General features: G+C 41.3%; 2 pseudogenes; one reads left to right on the top strand and one right to left on the bottom strand.

Annotated features, from left to right (window-relative positions):
• Positions 1–11395: 11395 nt before the first annotated feature.
• Positions 11396–12736, bottom strand: LOC118842081 (annotated as a pseudogene).
• Positions 12737–19556: 6820 nt separating this feature from the next.
• LOC118842080 overlaps positions 19557–20903 on the top strand; it is a 56366-nt pseudogene continuing 55019 nt past the window's right edge.

The raw sequence follows: 20903 nt of genomic DNA, 5'->3' as shown, positions 1-20903 counted from the left end.
AAGACTCAAAGCCTTCAGTGGATAGTAACACCTAAGAGGTGTAACATCCAAACCTTGCTGAAAGGGTACAAATGCCTTCTCCAGACTCGGTGGCACTATCTCTCCCATTCTAGACACTAGGCTTCTGTTACTGCTGCCTATGACACAGATGAGCTGCATGGGGAGAAGAAATACTCACAAAGATGAACTTTCAGATCCCTGAAGTATAAATAAGGCTCCACTGAATCTTTTAGCTACCATGTTCCACTCTTGGCCACCTGTTGAAAAGCCCTGTTTGACTCCAAATACTGATGTGAGGAATGGTCTCTCCCTGTGGTGGGGCTCTGTGATATACCCCAAAGTGAGTGGCTGAAATAGTAGTCCTTTTTCAAATGTAAACATGGGACTTTCAATATCCTTACAAGTAAAAAGGAAAACAGGAGGGGTTGCTGTAAAAGTACAGCTATAGTCTGGTTCTATTACTACCCTGTGAATATGGGTAAGTCACTTAGCTACTTGGGCCCTCAGTTCCTTTATTTGGGACTAGCATGAGCTCCCCGCCGAGCCACTCCAAAAACCTATAAAAAATGGCTCTGAACCAATTCTAGAACTGCAGAACCCACAAAATAGCAGAGGGAAGCAGGACTCCAGCCCAGGACAGCCTGGATGGTCTCTGGGTGAGGTCTATCATGCATGGAACTGGGAGCAAAGCAGAGCGGAGTGGAGAAGAGCCCAGTGTGGGCGGCGTGGACCAACGAGACCAGGAGCAAGGCAGAGCAGGCCCTTGCGCCCTGAATCAGTGAGCTGTGGCAGTTACCAGACTTCTCAACCCACAAACACCAAAGACAACAGAGAGGTTTAGTGGGAAAAGCTGTGGGAGTGGAAGGAATTTGCGGTTAGGCTACCACCCCGGGGGCAGCGGAGGTGGGGCAGCTACAGAACTACAGCTGCAGTTGCTTCCGGCCCCAGGCCCACCTGGTGGGAGGAATTAAGTGGCAGATCAGAGCAGGAGTGAAGAGCCTGCTGAAGATCTAAGTCCAGTCCAGGTTGGGGGTTCTTGGGGAAGGAGCAGTGCTGGTGTGGTAGAGCTGGTGCATCCCCCCAGGCTTGGAACATAGTTCCCTTAACTCTACAAGCAGTCATACCCCACAGAAAAACTCAAGGATCAAGTTAGTTGGCTGGGAATATGGCCAGGCAGCGAAAACACACCCAGATTCAGTCTCAGACTCTAGAATCTTTCTTTGGTGACAAAAAAGACCAAAACGTACAGCCAGAAGAAGTCAACAAAGTCAAAGAGCCTACAACAAAAGCCTCTAAGAAAAAAATGAATTGGTCTCAGGCCATGGAAGAGCTCAAAAAGGTTTGGAAAAGCAAGGTAGAGAAGTAGAGGAAAAATTGGGAAGAGAAATAAGGATGAGAGAAAACCATGAAAAACAAGTCAATGACTTGTTAAGGAGACCTGAAAAAATACTGAAAAATATACTGAAGAAAACAATACCTTAACTCAAATGGCAAAAGAGCTCCAAAAAGCCAATGGGGAGAAGAATGCCTTGAAAGGCAGAATTAGCCAAATGGAAAAGGAGGTCCAAAAGACCACTGAAGAAAATACTACCTTAAAAATTAGACTAGAGCAAGTGGAAGCTAGTGACTTTATGAGAAATCAAGATATTATAAAACATCATACGGGGGTGGAGCCAAGATGGCAGCTGGAAAGCAGGGACTTGCGTGACCTCCCCACCACGTACCTCCAAAAACCTATAAAAATGGTTCTGAACGAATTCTAGAACTGCAAAACCCACAAAATAGCAGAGGGAAGCAGGGATCCAGCCCAGGACAGCCTGAATTGTCGCTGGATGAGGTCTATCACGCACAGAGTGGAGGGGAGTGGAGCTCAGCGTGGGAGGCAACAGGACTAGCCAGATGAGGAGCCAGACAGAACAGGCCCTAGCACCCTGAATCAGTGAGCTGTGGCAGTTCCCAGACTTCTCAACCCACAAACACCAAAGACAACAGAGAAGGTTAGTGGGAAAAGCTGCGGGGCACAGAGTTCACAGTTCAGCCACTGTCCCAGGAGCAGTGGGGGAGGTGCAGCTACAGAACTACAGCAGCAGTTACTTCCGGCCCCAGGACCACGTGGTGGGAGGAATTAAGTGGCGGATCAGAGCAGTGCTGAAGATTTGCGTCAGGTCCCGGTTAGTGGTTTTTGAGGAAGGAGGAGTGCTGGGGTGGCAGAGCTGGGTGTATAGAAATACCTCTGAAATCAACAGCACATCCCCTCAAGCTGGGAACAAAGTACTCTTTGCTCTACAAGCAGTCATACACCAACAAAAAACTCAAGGGACAAGTAAGTTGGCTGGGAACATGGCCAGGCAGCGAAAACACACCCAGATTCAGTTTCAGACTTTGGAATCTTTCTTTGGTGACAAAGAAGACCAAAACATAAGGCCTGAAGAAGTCAACAAAGTGCAAGAGCCTACACCAAAAGCCTCCAAGAAAGACATGAACTGGTCTCAGGCCATGGAAGAGCTCAAAAAGGAGTTGGAAAAAGAAGTTAGAGAAGTAGAGGAAAAATTGGGACGTTAAATGAGAATGATGCAAGAAAACCATGAAAACAAGTCAATGACTTGCTAAAGGAGACCCAAAAAAATACTAAAAAAAATATTAAAGAAAACAACACTTTAAAAAATAGGCTAACTCAAATGGCAAAAGAGCTCCAAAAAGCCAATGAGGAGAAGAATGCCTTGAAAGGCAGAATTAGCCAAATGGAAAAGGAGGTCCAAAAAACCATTGAAGAAAATACTACCTTAAAAATCAGATTGGAGCAAGTGGAAGCTAGTGACTTGATGAGAAATCAAGATATTATAAAACAGAACCAAAGGAATGAAAAAATGGAAAACAATGTCAAATATCTCATTGGAAAAACCACTGACCTAGAAAATACATCCAGGAGAGATATTTTGAAAATTATTGGACTACCTGAAAGCCATGATAAAAAAAAGAGCCTAGATATCATCTTTCAAGAAATTATCAAGGAGGATTGCCCTGTGTTTTAACAATCTGGGTAGCACCTTCTGTGGGGGTAAAAGATTCACCCACAGCCAGCACCCAGAAAGCTGCCAACACCACAGGTTCTTTCGATCTGCTTAAGCAAGAGAAGCAAGGTGAAGGGGTTGACAAGCTTACTTTTAATTCAGCATTCAAATATTATTCAGTTAGCTCAGGGGAAAAAGCCAGCACCCTGAACTTCAAAACAAAACGCAAAAAAATTACAAACATCAACAGACTTTGTCTGATTCAAATCCTAACACAGTTACCAGAGTTCAACAAAGTTTCAGCATCTGGGTTTACAAGCCGGAGGGCTCCTTAGCTACAGCTGCCCAGAGCCTGTTCATCAACACCATCTCGGGAGCCCTGCACAAATGGCTCTGTCCTCCCTTCTTATAGGGCTTCAGACATCATCAAACATCATCTGAATCACCAAAGCTCAAGCTCTGGCAATTGGTTCTTGAGTTGGCCCCTCCCCTTAGGACCCTGGGATGTTCACATCCACATGGATTACCTTAACACCTAATGGGGTTTGGGCCTGGGGCTTAGCACCTAGTAAAGCTCACTGAGATAAATTGAGTCACTCAAAGAAAACAAAGGCCATTCTGGTTACACCCTGATAATCTAGAGCCAGAGGGTAAAATAGAAATTGAAGGAATCCACAGATCGCCTCCTCAAATAGATCCCAAAAAGAAAAATACTAGGAACATTGTCACCAAATTCCAGAGCTCCCAGGTCAAGGAGAAAATATTGCAAGCAGCCAGAAAGAAACAATATTGTGGAAAAATAATCAGGATAACACAGGATCTGGCAGCTTCCACATTGAGGGACCAAAGGGCTTGGAATACGATATTCCAGAGGTCAATGGAGCTAGGATTAAAACCAAGAATCACCTACCCAGCAAAACTGAGTATCATGCTCCAAGGCAAAATATGGATTTTTAATAAAATAGAGGACTTTCAAGCTTTATCAGTGAAAAGACCAGAGCTGAATAGAAAATTTGACTTTCAGACACAAGAATCAAGAGAAGCATGAAAATGTAATCAAGAAACAGAACAAGAAAAAGAAATTGCAAGGGACTTACTAAAGTTGAACTGTTTTGTTTACACTCCTACATGGAAAGATGATGTGTATGATTCATGAGACCTCAATATCATAGTATCTGAAAGGAATATGCATATATATATATATATATATATATATATATATATATATATATATATATGTGTGTGTGTGTGTGTGTGTGTGTGTATACATATATATATACATATGTGTGTGTATGTATGTATATATGTAGGTGTATATATGTATGTATACACACACACACACACACACACACACACAAAGGGCACAAGTGAGTTGAAAATGAAGGGATGATATCTAAAAAAATAAAATCAATTTAAGGGATATATTGAGAGAGGGAGAAAGGGAGAGATAGAATGGGGTAAATTATCTCACATAAAAGTGGCAAGAAAAAGTGGTTCTGTAGGAAGGGAAGAGGGGGCAGGTGAGGGGGAATGAGTAAATCTTGCTCTCATTGGATTTGACCTGAGGAAGGAATACCATACACACTCAATTGGGTATCTTACCCCACAGGAAAGAAGGAGAAAGAAGATAAAAAAGGGGGGATTATAGAAGGGAGGGCAGATGGGGGGAGGAGGTAATCAAAAACAAACACTTTCGAAAAGGGACAGGGTCAAGGAAGAAAATTCAATAAAGGGGGATAGGTTAGGAAGGAGCAAAACATAGTTAATCTTTCACACCATGAGTATTGTGGAAGGGTTTTACATAATGATACGCATGTGGCCTATGTTGAATTGCTTTCCTTCTTAGGGAGGGAGGGTGGGGAGGGAAGAGGGGAGAGAATTTGGAACTCAAAGTTTTAAAAACAGACGTTCAAAAACAACAACAACAAAAAAAAGTTTTTGAATGCAACTGGGAAATAAGATATACAGGCAATGGGGCATAGAAATTTATCTTGCCCTGCAAGAGAAGAAGGGAAAGGGGGATGGGAGAGCAGTGGGGTGACAGATGGGAGGGCTGACTGGGGAACGGGGCAACCAGAATATACGCCATCTTGGAGAGGGGGGACGGTAGAAATGGGGAAAAAATTTGTAATTTAAACTTTTGTGAAAATCAATGCTGAAAACTAAATATATTAAATGAATTTATTAAAAAAGATGTAATAGAAGATGGCGGCTGGTAAGCAGGGAACAGCGTGAGCTCCATACCGAGTCCCTCCAAAAACCTATAAAAAATGGCTCTGAACCAATTCTAGAAAGGCAGAACCCACAAAACAGGAGAGGGAAGCAGGGCTCCAGCCCAGGACAGCCTGGATGGTCTCTGGGTGAGGTCTATCCCACACGGAGCTCGGAGCTGGGAGCTGGGAGCTGGGAACGGAGTGGAGCAGAGTCCAGCCTGAGCGGCGTGGACCAACAAGACCAGCAACCAGGCAGAGCATGCTCTAGCACCCTGAATCAGTGAGCTGCAGCAGTTACGAGACTTCTCAACCCACAAACACCAAAGACTGCAGAGAAGGTTAGTGGGAAAAGCTGTGGGAGTGGAAGGAGTTTGCGGTTCGGCTTCCAGCCCCAGGGGCAGCGGAGGTGGGGCAGCTACAGCTCTTGTTGCTTCCGGCTCCAGGCCCACCTGGTGGGAGGAATTAAGTGGCGCATCAGAGCAGGGGTGCACAGCCTGCTGAAGATCTAAGCCCAGTTCGGGTTGGGGGTTCTTGGGGAAGGAGCAGTGCTGGTGTGGCAGAGCTGGCACCTCCCCCCCAAACGTGGAACATAGAACTCTGTAATCTACAAGCAGTCATACCCCACTGAAAAACTCAAAGGTCAAGTTAGTTGGCTGGGAATATGGCCAGGCAGCGAAAACGCACCGAGATTCAGTCTCAGACTTTGCATTCTTTCTTTGATGACAAAGAAGACCAAAACATACAGACAGAAGAAATTAATAAAGTCAAAGAGCCTACAACAGAAACCTCTAAGAAAAACATGAACTGGTCCCAGGCCATGGAAGAGCTCAAAAAGGATTTGGAAAAGCAAGTTAGAGAAGTAGAGGAAAAATTGGAAAGAGAAATGAGAAGGATGCGAGAAAACCATGAAAAACAAGTCAATGACTTGCTAAAGGAGACCCAAAAAATACTGAAAAATACACTGAAGAAAACAACACCTTAAAAAACAGACTAACTCAAATGGCAAAAGAGCTCCAAAAAGCCAATGAGGAGAAGAATGTCTTGAAAGGCAGAATTGGCCAAATGGAAAAGGAGGTCCAAAAGACCACTGGAGAAAATACTACTTTAAAAATTAGATTGGAGCAAGTGGAAGCTAGTGACTTTATGAGAAATCAAGATATTATAAAACAGAACCAAAGGAATGAAAAAATGGAAGACAATGTGAAATATCTCCTTGGAAAAACCACTGACCTGGAAAATAGATCCAGGAGAGATAATTTAAAAATTATTGGACTACCTGAAAGCCATGATCAAAAAAAGAGCCGAGATATCATCTTTCAAGAAATTATCAAGGAGAACTGCCCTGATATTCTAGAGCCACAGGGCAAAATAGAAATTGAAAGAATCCATCGATCTCCTCCTCAAATAGATCCCAAAAAGAAATCTCCTAGGAATATTGTCGCCAAATTCCAGAGCTCCCAGATCAAGGAGAAAATACTGCAAGCAGCCAGAAAGAAACAATTTGAGTATTGTGGAAACCCAATCAGAATAACCCAAGATCTGGCAGCCTCTACATTAAGAGATTGAAGGGCTTGGAATACGATATTCCGGAGGTCAATGGATCTAGGATTAAAACCTAGAATCACCTACCCAGCAAAACTGAATATCATGCTCCAAGGCAAAGTATGGATTTTCAATAAAATAGAGGACTTTCAAGCTTTCTCAGTGAAAAGACCAGAACTGAATAGAAAATTTGACTTTCAAACATAAGAATCAAGAGAAGCATGAAAAGGTAAGCAAGAAAAAGAACAAGAAAAAGAAATTGCAAGGAACTTACTAAAGGTGAACTGTTTTGTTGACATTCCTACATGGAAAGATGACGAGTATGATTCATGAGACCTCAGTATTAGGGTAGCTGAAGGGAATATGCATACATATATGTTTATGTATATATATGGGTGAATGTGTGGGTATGTATATATCTATGTGTGTGTATATATCTATATATATATATGGGGGAGAGAGAGAAAGAGAGAGAGAGAGGGAGAGAGAGAGATAGGACACAGGGTAAGTTGAAGATGAAGGGAAGATATCTAAAAGAAATAAAATCAAATTAAGGGATGAGAGAGGAACATACTGAGAGAGGGAGATAAGGAGAGATTGAATGGGGTGGATTATCTCGCATAAAGGAGGCAAGAGCAAGCAGTTCTGTGGGAGGAGGGGAGAGGGCGGATGAGGGGGGGAATGAGTGAACATTGCTCTCATCAGATTTGGCCTAAGGAGGGAATACCATACATACCCAATTGGGAATCTTACCCCACAGGAAAGAAAAGGGAAGAAGATAAAAATAAATGGGGGGGATGATGGAGGGGAGGGCTGATGGGGGTGGAGGTAGTCAAAAACAAATACTTTCAAAAGGGGACAGGGTCAAGGGAGAAAATTCAATAAAGGGTGATGGGTTGCGAAGGAGCAAAATATAGTCTTTCACAACATGAGTATTGTGGAAGGGTTATACATAATGATACACATGTGGCCTATGTTGAATTGCTTGACTTCTTAGGGAGGGTGGGTGGGAAGGGAAGAGGGGAGAGAATTTGGAACTCAAAGTTTTAAAAACAGATGTTCAAAAACAAACAAATATGTTTTTGCATGCAACTAGAAAATAAGATACACAGACAATGGGGTGTAGAAATTTATCTTGCTCTACAAGAAAGGAAGGGAAAAGGGGATGGGAGGGGAGTGGGGTGACAGAGAAGAGCGCTGAATGGGGAACAGGGCAACAAGAATATACGCCATCTTGGAGTGGGTGGGAGGGTAGAAATGGGGAGAAATAGTAATTCAAACTATTGTGAAAATCAATGCTGAAAACTAAATATGTTAAATAAATTAAAAAAATAAACTAAAAAGAGTTTAAAAAAAAAGATATAATAAAACAGAACCAAAAGAATGAAAAAATGGAAGACGATGTCAAATATCTCATTGGAAAAACCACTGACCTGGAAAACCGATCCAGGAGAGATAATTTTAAAATTATTGGAATACCTGAAAGCCATGATCAAAAAAAGAGCCGAGATATCATCTTTCAAGAAATTATCAAGGAGAACTGCCCTGATATTCTAGAGCCACAGGGCCAAATAGAAATTGAAAGAATCCACCAATCACCTCCTCAAATAGATCCCAAAAAGAAATCTCCTAGGAATATTGTCCCCAAATTCCAGAGCTCCCATATCAAGAAGAAAATACTGCAAGCAGGCAGAAAGAAACAATTTGAGTATTGTGGAAATATAATCAGAATAACCTAAGATCTAGCAGCTCCTACATTAAGAGATCGAAGGGCTTGGAATGCGATATTCCAGAGGTCAATGGAGCTAGGATTAAAACCAAGAATCACCTACCCAGCAAAACTCAGTATCATGCTCCAAGGCAAAATATGGATTTTTAATAAAATAGAGGACTTTCAAGCTTTCTCAGTGAAACAACCAGAGCTGAATAGAAAATTTGACTTTCAAACACAAGAATCAAGAGAAGCATGAAAAGGTAATCAAGAAAAAGAACAAGAAAAAGAAATTGCAAGGGACTTACTAAAGTTGAACTGTTTTGTTTACATTCTTACATGGAAAGATGATGTGTATGATTCATGAGACCTCAGTATTAGGGTAGCTGAAGGGCATATGCATATATATATATGTGTATATATATATACACATATATATATGTTTATGTGTATATACATATATGTGACTGTGTATGTATGTATATATGTATGTGGAGAGAGAGGGGGGGGGCATAGGGTGAGTGGAAGATGAAGGGAAGATATCTAAAAGAAATATAATCAAATTAAGAGATGAGAGAGGAATATATTGAGAGAGGGAGATAGGGAGAGATAGAATGGGGTAAATTATCTCGCATAAAAGTGGCAAGAAAAAGCAGTTCTGAAGAAAAGAAGCGAAGGCAGGTGAGGGGGAATGAGTGAATCTTGCTCTCATCAAATTTGACCTGAGGAGGGAATACCATACATACTCATTTGGGTATCTTCCCCCACAGGAAAAAGGAGGAAAAAGATTTTAAAAAGGGGGGATGATAGAAGGGAGGGCAGATGGGGGTGGAGGTAATCAAAAACAAACACTTTCGAAAGGCCAAGGGAGAAAATTCAATAAAGGGGGATAGGTTAGGAAGGAGCAAAATATAGTTAGTCTTTCACAACATGAGTATTGTGGAAGGGTTATACATAATGATATGCATGTGGCCTATGTTGAATTGCTTGCCTTCTTAGGGAGGGTGGGTGGGAAGGGAAGAGGGGAGAGAATTTGGAACTCAAAGTTTTAAAAACAAATGTTCAAAAACAAAAAAAAAGTTTTTGCATGCAACTAGGAAATAAGATATATAGGCAATGAGGCATAGAAATTTATCTTGCCCTACAAGAAAGGAATGGAAAAGGGGATGGGAGGGGTGTGGGGGTGACAGAAGGGAGGGCTGAATGGGGAACAGGGCAACCAGAATATACGCCATCTTGGAGTGGGGGGAGGGTAGAAATGGGGAGAAAATTTGTAATTCAAACTCTTGTGAAAATCAATGCTGAAAACTAAATATATTAAATAAATTAAATTTAAATTAAAAAAAGAAATTTAAAAATGAAAAAAAAATTTGTAGCCTAGAAGATAGTTTGCATAATTATTTGGTCCAACATGTTTCTACTGACTCTCAGATATCCATGTTTCCCATGTGGGGAACTTTAGGAACCACTAGTAGCTGTCCACAACTGAAGCTCAGTTGGAAGAACAAGAAAAGTAGAATCAATATCACATGACTAGGTTTAACAAGACAGCTCCTCAAAGCTAGAAAGGACTTCAGAGACCACCCAACCCAACTCCTACCTGAACAGAATGCTTTTTGACAACATCCTCCACAAATGGTCATCCAGACTCAATTTGATTCATTACCTCCTCTGGAAGCCCATTCCATTTTAGGACACCTCTAATTGTTAAGGAACTTCCCTTCACAGTGAGCTGAAATCTACCTCTCCTCAGCTTCCATCCATTGCCCCTAAATGAGTTGAGCCTCAGAGGACCCATTCTTGTTAAAACTATTCTGACTCCTCGGAACTGTCATATTCCTTTGTAAATGTTCACCAACCATCTCATTGACAGCACATTCTGGATGCTTCCTGGAAACAATATCCTTTTCCTCCTCCCTCTTCTCTGTCCTAAGGCACCTCCCCCTTTCTCCATGATTTTTCGAAGATCCCCTGCATCAATTTAGTTAATGTGAATTTAGCCAGTTCTTTCAGATATAGCCCATCCAGGCCTGGTGATCTGAATTTGTTAAAGGCAAATGTTAACAACTATCTCATTAACAACACATTCTAGATTTTTTTCCCTGGAAACAAGATACTTTTCCTCCTCCTTCTTCTAAAATTTAGTACTCTTAATCCTCTTCTGTCTCCTTATGCAATGATTTCTCTTTTTTATTTCTAATGAGAATAATTTTATCATTATAGGGTTATATATACAACAGAATTATATTGGGAACAATAAGTGGTTATTCAAAATCTCTGTCACTTGCACTGAAGCCTCACTCATTTTTTTGCAAGGAACAAGTCATCAGAAAGATGTTGCAATTACTGCCTTGTGAACAGAAAGCTTTGACTAAATAACTTCAGTGGCAAGAATTGAGAATTGGAATTTCTTCTACAAAAGTCAAAACATTTAAAATATCCTATATAACATATGTGCTTGTTATGCATAAGACTAAAAGACATATTTAGCTTACCACATTCCTTTTTAAAATTTTGATCTAGGAAACTGGACAAACTTTTAAATAAACATCGAATGGCAAAAGATCTCAATAGCATAGTCTAATACTGCAAAATATTGTTGGCAAACCCATGAAAATTTGACTTAAAAAGGAATAATTTTTTATTTATATCTAAAATACCCCACACACTTGACTATTAGCTCTGGGAATTTTAGAGGCTCAGAAAACTTTTTTAGCACCATTTTAGAGCTAGGGGAAAGGTATAGAAGATTTAAGGAGGAAGTACCTAACAAAGTCCCAAGCTTGTAGTCTTCTAATAACTTGTACAAAGTCTGGAGATATCAGAGCTTTAGAGAAACTCAAGACTCCAGAACAGGTGTGTAAAACCTGATGATCCTGAATAATATGATGTTTAATAAAATAACAAATGTTTCTGCATTATCCCTTGGGCAAGAAGATGAACCCACAGGCCATATTGAGAAGGATAGTCTGGATCCTTTTGAACTTTCTCCAGGCTGTACTCTCCCCACCTCTTATCCATTTTTCAATAGTTTTGTTAGACTTATCAGAGCTTTAGTAGCCTGTATTCATGGAGATCATGTTTATTATTTTTAATGCCTCGTTTAGATAGTTTTGGACAGATATCATGGCTGCACATATGGCTGCACTCCCAAAACCATGCGTTATCAGACTAAAATGAGTCAGGTGGCCCTGGATGGCAGCATCCAGAACTGGGCTGGGTCTGGCATTTCTGCAGGGAGTCTGGTCCCAAATGAGAAGATCTGTGAATTCCTTACAGATTTGTTTAGTAGCAAGCAGCATGTTCTTTCTGGTACTGATTTCAGTCCTTCCTAAATGTGGTCTGGTTAAATAGTCAGCTACTGCTTCAGAAGGAAACTCACTTTCACAGACATAACCAAAATCTCTGGCCAGATGCAAAGCTTCACCTTCTACCAAGGAAGTCAATAATGTCGCTTTAACACTTTTCTACTTTTACTTGGAAGATTTAAATCGACTTTATCCAACTTTTCTGGAAAAGATCCATTCTTGGATTTAGATAACCTCAAGATACTACACAACAGGGAAGAATTTAAGCATTCAGGAGAACAAATTCTTCGCTGGATCTCCGCTATAGTCACTTTATATTTGAATGAGTGGGGAGGGAGAGAGTCTTCCAGAAACAAAGCAAAATGTTTCATTATGATTAACCACTACTCCTAGCATCCCATCCTTCTGACAGGGGAGATCCAAGGAGTTGTTTTTGGTCACTGAACTAGGACGTTTCCTAACGACTTTCTGACAACCCAATGACAAATGTTGGTCTTTCACATTCTGGGCATCTTCCATTTGATGGGCCATCTCTTGCACGATCAAGATTTCCACCGGTGCTTTATCTAGCCGGTGGCTGTAGGGCTGCAGGAGAAGCTCAGAACGTCTGTCGGTCTTCCTCCTTGCCCCAGCGACACCAGCATCCAGAAGAGATAGTTGGGGGACAAGCTCTGGCCCCGTGTGGTGCCTTAAGCCAGCTGGTTCCTGAATCTTCTGGCTGGCCACCTGCTCGGGCCCTAGATCTAGAACGAACTCTAAGAGGGAATCCGGCAAGGCAAATTGAGAGTGAGGCAAGCACTGGTAGGGCAGTGGGAAGTAAGGCGGCTGGAAGTCGGACGCCCAGGAATGTGAAAACCTGGGGCCTGTGAGGCTGTAGAAATGCCGACTGACCTCTGGGAGGCTGGGATCCTCCTTACTGTTCCCATCGTGCGGATCCGCGGTATTCTCCATGCTCTTCTGTGACCGTCCCTGGCTCAGGACAACACCTCCGTGTTAGCAGCGCGTTGTAGCAGACGGCGACGCCTCCGTGTTTTTCAAATATCACCTACATCAGTTTAGTTAACAACTTAGCTAGCTCTTTCCGGTGTACCTCATCTAGGCCTGACCTAATTTGTTAAGGGCAAGCAAGGTACCCTCCTGTCTTGTTATGATTCTATACTTGTCACTCTGATGATCTTCCTCATCAAAAGTGGAGGCAAGACAGAAGTTCTAATTCTGCTTTGTCATCGTCATATGTTTTCATCCCATCTACTTGGAGTAGTAGTTCTAACCTTTGGGGTTAGAATCCCCTTGGAGGATTTCCCTCCAGCCTTCAGTATAATTTAGAGGAAAAGGCTCATTTTCATTGCCAGCTTCCACTCATTCAGAGCTTTAGCACTCCTGATACTTTTCTTAAATGATGATGTCACCATTTGCCTTCATCTTCCTTTACCTGCTCTTGCTTCCAGTTTCTGCACATGTATTTTAAACATCTATAGTGGGAGATGAGTCTCTTAGGTCTCCCTGTAAGAGTCCTTCTCAGCTTCCCTCTTTCTTCCTCCTCAGCTTCACTCTTTCTTCCTCCTCAAAATTGTTCCTGTCGGCAAAGTGAGAATTTCATTTCTCAAAACTTTCCATTCCCCTTGGGCTGACTGCCCTTTAGAACCTTAGGCCAAGAATTCTATCCTATTTTTCCTCCAAATTGATTTAAGTATTCTCTTCAAAATCTAGGATGTAAGAGGAACCCCAGGTTTCCCATAATATTCTAACTTGAATTCTAAAATGGAGTAATCCCTTCCTCCCAAAATTCTCATTGTTTGTACTTCCACAACTAGTCCCTCTTTGCTAGTCAAATCCAAACAAATACTCTTCTCATAACCTCCCCCTTCACTTGCAGAGCGAAATTATCCTTAAGGTAATCAAGATTAACCAACTGCTCTGCTTTTTATCAGAGAGGAAACTGCAGCATGCCAATAAATGAATGCAATTTCACTACTATAGTTTGGTGCCATACCATATTTGTGATTTGGTTCCAGATTTATTTTTTATTTATTCCTCTTTACTGACTGGTCTGCAACATACTACCTCCATATTCTGTACTGATTATGACTCTGGTCAATGCCCTGAAAGTTAATGTGTGATATTGGAATGAAATGAAAAACTCATAAGTGATTGAACAGTTATCAAAAGGAGACTTACTTTGCCATGGCATGAGAAGAATATTCAGCCAAGATATGCCCTGAGAACATTCCAAGTTGATTCAGCTGAACAAAGCTCCCCTGCCTGGTTGCCCATCACGATCTGCCCGCCAAGTGGCAGAAAGTACTTGGAACTACCTATTGCTATTTTGTACTCAGGTGTCCAGGCAGTGATGTCAGTAGCTTGAGCCTCTAGTCCAATTAAGTCTTGAGGATTATTTCAATATCTTCTAAGGAAAATTTAGCCTAAATTGCGTAGGGGAAGTTGAGGGTAGTGATTTAGACTATTATTCCCACTGAATTACACTCCTTGATGGTAATGTCACAAAGCAAAACAAAAAGATACAAAGCCATAGACTTCGTCTATGCCAGTACATGTGCTCTATCTGCCATGGGCAAGAATTTGCCATTTCTACTGCAGGAAGATCCCTGAGGGCTGAGCTCAGCAGAGGCCTTTCATTGGGAGGAAAGGAGGGAAGAAAGGAGAGAAAAGGAAGAGGAAGAGGAGGAAGAGGAGGAGGAGGAGGAGAAGGAGGAGGAGGAGGAGAAGAAGAAGAAGAAGAAGAAGAGAGGATGTTAGTTCACTGTTAAAATTCAATGTATTATAGTTAAAGAATTTGTTTTTTTAGGAGAAAGGGGCTTTAGAGCCCATTCCATCCATGCTCTTCATGTTACAAGTGAGGAAATGGAAGCTCCGAAAGGTGAAGCACATTTTTCAAGATCAAACAGTGAGCAGGTGGCGGAGCTGGGGATTAGAAAAACAAACTAACATTTGTATAGAGTGTTATGATTTACAAAGCACTTTATCTCAATTATCTCACTTGAAACTCACAACAACCCCATGAGGGAGAGAGTTAGGCAGCATTATCATCACTTTATATTTGAAGAAACAGTTTTAGAGAGGTGATATGATTTATCCTACTTTGTATGTCCAGTATACGGAAGAGGTACAACTGGAACCCAGATATTCTAATGCTATGTCAAAGGGATTTCACCACAGATATCTCTAGAATTGGGTTCATTGGATGCTTAACGAGAAGTTCTAAGATGCATAGCAGTCAGGTGAGAGTTAAACACGGCACAATGAGGAAGTACTCTGAGTCTGGACTCACTTGATCTGGGTACAAATCCCAGATGTGTTATTTACTACCTCTGTGACCTTGGGCAAGCAACTAAACTATTCTTGTGCTCAGTTTTCTCATCAGTAAAATGAGATAAATGAAATCAATTACCTCTAAGACTCTTTCCGCCTCTGAATCTATGGTCTTATGATCACATAAGCCCAGAGACTTGAGTAATACCTTGGAAGGAAGCAACAATAACCTCTCTCCAAATGATTTCTTAATGGCCAAATCTAATGTCCCTTTCTCTGTCCTTATCCTTCTTAGCCTCTCTGCAACCTTTGACAGTGTTGATTATCCCCTTCTTGATACTCTGGGTTTGCATGTCATTGATATCTCTTGGTTCTCCTCCTCCCTGTCTGAGTAGGTATCCTCCCTAGGCTCTGTCCTGGGCCATCTTCCTTTCTTCCTGTATACTATTTTACTTGGTAATCCTACCAGGTCCCATTGTTTCACTTATCATCTGTATGTAAATGATTCTCAGATTTATCCAGCCTTAATCTCTCTCTTGACCTCTAGTCTCATATCTCAAACTGAATATTATGCTTCTTGATCTGCATGTTCTATAGATATCTTAAACTCAACATGTCTCAAATTGAACTTATTATCTTCCCCCTGCCTCCCCCAAGCCCTCTATTCTTCCAAATTTCCCTACCACAGTTTAGGACCATCTTCCCAAACACCCGGGCTCCCAACCTAGGTATCATCTTGAACACCTCACTTTCTCACTCCTCCCTCTCATATTCAAACTATCACTAAGTTCTGTTGATTCTACCTTCACCACATCTCTTGTATATGCCCTCTTCTCTCCTCCGACACTGCCATCACTCTGATGCACCCTCATCACCTAACACTTACACTAACACTATTGAAATAGCTTTCTGATTAGTCTCCCTTTCTGGAATTGCTCCCTATCCAGTCCATTAAGATGATAAAATGATCTTCCTAAAGTGTATGTATAATCATGTTGCCCACTTAATAAGTTCCAGTGGCCTCGTATTACCCCCAGGATCAAATATAAATAGCCTCTGTTTGGCTTTCAAAACCCTTTACTACCTGACCCCTTCCTAAATAGTTTTACTTCCCTCTGTACACTCTACATTCCAGAAACATTGACCTCTTGCTGTTCTTGCACAAAACACTCCATATCCTGACTATCTTTTCACTAGCTGTCCCCCAAGCCTGGAATCCTCCATCCTTACTCTTATCTCCTAGCTTCCTTATCTTCCTTGAAGTCTCAGCAAAATTTTGCCTTCTGTAGGAAGACCTTCCTGATCCTCTTAAATGCTAGTGCCTTCCCTCTGAAACTACTTCCAGGTTCCTATATGCATGTATATGTATACATGTATATGTATCTATCTATCTATCTATCTATCTATCTATCTATATATATATATATATATATATCATATGGACATAGTAATTTACATGTTTTCTCTTCCACTAGAATGTAAGCTCCTTTAGGGAAAGAAATGCTTTTTCCTTTCATTTGTCCCAGCACATAGTACAGTTCTTGGTACATAATAAGTGATTAACCTTTCCAAGTCACCATACAGAGAGAAGAGAAAGAGAGAGAGAGAGAGAGCGCTAATGAGAAGTTCTAATTGTACATACATAATGGAGAGACTGGCCAGTGAGGGCCAGGTCATTAGAGCATATTCATATTTGCACTTCCTGGTGGTTTATACAGAACATGTACAACAATTCATTATCTGACTGATCCAAAACATGGAACTTTGGAAAACCAGTTTTAATCATGATGACTAAGAGGCTGGTTTATTCTTTCCTGGTCTTGGGTGAATGAGTGTCCTGAGATGGGAGTGCCTAAGTGAATGGTAAGTTTGGGAGATCCATCAGAGGAGTCTCATCTAGCAACAAAAATTGGTAGCAGAGTCCAACAAAGCAGTAATGGCTGACGACAGAAGAAGCACCTATAAATGAGGATGGAAAGACAGTCTCCAAGGATGGAAGTGGTTTCACACACGACCTCTCATGAGAGAGAAAAATGCTAGCTATGGATTCCATAAAGGCACATTTCTATGAAATCCAGAAGATAGATACATTTGCAGTGAAATTCAAGAGAACTCCATGGAGGGAAAAGAAGATGACCAGGCCCCGGAATTAGAAGGTGCCCATTGGCCACTCATTTTCTCTACATGTGTATCTCACTCCTACTGTACTTTAAGTTTGGGTTAACTCTTCCCATTGTGTGTGCAATAGAAGATTGTGCCCTGGATTGGGGACAATTCCTTGTAACTGCTGTTCTTATTGTACCTTCTCAGCGAATACCCTTTTTCTATATGCTAATCAATTTTGATTAGTTGCTTTGTAACCAGATGGGGACTCAGAAGCAACTGTATTCAGGACTTCTAAAGTTCACCTCTGCCACCCTGAGAGGAGTAGTATTGTCCCTCTGGGATCTAACCTGCCAGTGCCAGCAAGGGTTAGGGAAATAGCTCCTGAGTGGGAGCTATTCAATCATCTGAATTTTAACATGAAGAAACAGCATCTGAGAGGACGTGACTTGCCTAGGATCACACAGCTAGTGTCTAAAGCACCATTTGAACCCAAGATTCTTAACTCCAAGTTTAGCACACTATACACTTAACCATGTTGTTATTCTTGTAGTTCAGTCATGTGACCCCATGGACTTTTGTCCGTGAGGTTTTCTTGGCAAAGATACTGGAGTGGTTTGCCATTTCCTTCTCCTTCAATGTATCCCCATTTTACAGATGAGGAACTGTCAAAAAGGGGTTCAATGACTTACCCAGGGTCACATAGCTAGCAAGTGTCTGAGGCTGGATTTGAACTCAGATACTCCTGACTCCAGGCCTGGTGCACTATCAACTTAACCATACTGCTTCCCTAATTAAGCAAGGAGTAAGTACTTCCCAGGCATTGGAAATGGCTTGTAGGACTACATAGAGGGAGAAGATGGAAAGATGAGTTTAGAGAAAAATGAATAAGAAGTCATTAAATGCAACGTGATATGGTAGAATGAATGCTAGGCCTGGTGACCTGTGTTTGAACCCTTTCTCAGATACTTTCTAGGTGTGCAATTGAGTTAACCTCTCCCAGACTCAGTTTCCCCAACTATAAAATGGGGACAATAATATTTGTACTAAATATTTGTATATCTTTAAATATCTGGATGAACAGTTGGGTTTTTTAAATTGTACATCAGAGGAGAGCCATTGAAGACTTTTGAGCAGGAAAGCATCGAAAGCGCACCTTAGTAAGGTTGTTTTGGTAGCCAGGTAAATGATGGACTGAATAGGTGAAAGAGGAGAGGTAGGAAGACCAACAAGACTATTGTAATATCTAGGAGAAAGTATCAAAGATTATGGTGAGGAAAGCACTTTGGAAACCTTAAATTGTGATATAAATGTGACTTATTATCTCTTCTATTTAAATACTTTACTTTCTTCAAGGCTAACATCAGGTATTACCTTCTTGATGAAGGCTTCCCTTATCTTCAAACTGCAAATGTTTTCTCTCTCCTCAAAATTTGCTAAAGAAGTTTGTCTGGATCCCTTCTTGTCTTCATTGCATTCTACTGTCTAGTATACTTGTCAGCATATACATCATATCACCCCTGGTAGAACATAAGTCCCTTGAAGTCAATCTCTGTGCCAGTTTTTATCATTATATTTCCAGTGCCTAGCACAGGGTACTGTTGAAAAAATTGTATGGGATTTCCATTCTCTACTACTTCAAGTACCCACTATCCTCAAATTTCTCTTTGACTCCCACCTATCAAACTCTGTTAAAAAGAAAATGTCTGTGGCAAGCCAATTGCACCTAAGAGTGAATATGTCATTGTATTCTATATCAGTTCAGTTCAATAAATATTTGTTGATCATTTATTTTATTTTCAAGAAACTGTAGGAGGCAGTGTAAAAAATTCAGAGACATGGCCCTTGCCCTCGTGGAGCTTAGAGTCTATTATATAATAACTCAATGGGTCACTTTGTTCTCCCTCTCTGAACTTCAACTCACATGTAAAGTGAGAGTTTTAAACAAGATTGTCTCTGAGGTGCCTTTCAGCTCTGACGTTCCATGTTCCAAAGTACCCTACAGCTCTGAAATTTTAATACTTGTAAGTTGTTCGAACTTTCAGCCTGATTTTTAACTATTTAATCAAAGGCTTTGTCTCCCATGAAAGATATTTCTGGCATCGCAGAGCAGATCAAAGTACACTACCCATACAATGAAATCCCACAAGCCAGATGGGGTGGTGGAAATCTATAATCCCTGTGACTGGGGAGGCTGAGACTGGTGGATCACTTGAACTTGGAGTTCTGAGCTACAACAGAGCTAAAGCAGATCTGGTTCCCACACAAAACCCAGCAGTAATACGGTAAGCACCTAGGAGCAAAGGGTTGTCAGGCTGCCTAAGGAGGGATAAACTGGCCCAGGTCAGAAATAAAACAGATCAAAGCTTCCGTGTGGCTAAGTAATGGGATCAGCGCTATGAGAGGCTGCTGCACTTCCAACCTGGGCGAAAAAGAAAAGAAAGAAAAGGAATCACGCCACAAGAGTAGCAACCTACTCCAGTTCTATGTAAGGTTAGCAGTGGCTTTGTACTTCCCACTTGCCTCAGGATCACATCAATGAAAGGAGGAGTCAAACACATGTGGAGGTACAGAAGCAGTACAGAAGAGGATGACATACACAGAGGCACCAGGCTGCTTGCAGAACTGGAAAGAAGTCAGTACATCCATGTGGCCACTGAAGAGAATCACGTGCTTCTAGTTGGCAGTATCAAATAGAGAACCTAGGAGAAAAGGAGCATTAATGAGGGAATGAAGAAAGAAATTCAGAGCTTCAAGGAGAGGAGATTGGAGAGGAGATAGAGAGATGGAGTCTAGCCAACATGGTAGAGCAGAAAGAAACAGGATAGCCCATCTCCCCAAACAACTGCTTTCAAAAAGATGGCAAAAGAGTACGAGGTTGAATAGCGATAGCAGTTTTAAGGAAAAACTTGTGTATTATCTTTCCCATTTAAGATCACGAAGTCAACCCACAGGCAAGTAACCAGGATATATCTCTTTCTGTTGAAGTGGAGTGGGCCAAGACTAAGCAGGATAGGGCTGTAGCACTGTCACTCTCATCCCAGAGAAGGGATTGAGATCTCAGCCTCGGAGGACTAAGGTCCATGATGCCTCTCACTTGGAACCAGAAGTTGGGAGCAAAATAGGGCCACACTGCTAAATCACAAACAAGTGTTCTTGACTTTATGCTACCTCCAAAGTCTCAATTCCCTCATCTTTTAAATGAGCCTGAGAATCATTGCTCTAACCATCTTATAGGGCTATTGTGAGAATCAAATGACATGATGTCTATAACCATGAGGTGTCATACAGATATAAGTAATTACTTTTGCTTTTAAATTAAAATGAATTTTAGACACAATAATAACTCATACTGATATAGTGCTTTGAGGTTATAGCTGCCCTGTAAGGCATATAGTACAAGAGTTATTATTCTACACGATACAGTGGAATGCATGTTAGAGTCAGAGGGCCTGAGTTTGAATACCACTCTGTCACTTACTACCTGAGTAATCTAGGACAAACCTTTTAATCTCCCCCAGTCATAGTTTCTTCATCTATAAAATTAGTGGGGGAGGGGACTAGATGTCTTCTAAGTTTCCTTAAAACTCTAAATCTGTGGTCCTGTGACTCAAAGACATTAAGTGACTTATCCAACATCTCATCCCATGGAACAACTGCCAATAACCTGGGTGGAACAGAGCCAAGGTTAGGAACCAGTGAAAGAGATAATGTCAAAGAACTAGATGGAAAGTGGTTGCCAATC

The sequence above is a fragment of the Trichosurus vulpecula genome, chromosome 3 (genome assembly GCF_011100635.1).
Source record: "Trichosurus vulpecula isolate mTriVul1 chromosome 3, mTriVul1.pri, whole genome shotgun sequence".
NCBI classification, from domain to species: domain Eukaryota; kingdom Metazoa; phylum Chordata; class Mammalia; order Diprotodontia; family Phalangeridae; genus Trichosurus; species Trichosurus vulpecula.
The sequence above is the reverse complement of the archived record's forward strand: the minus strand, read 5'-3'. Positions and strand labels throughout refer to the sequence as shown.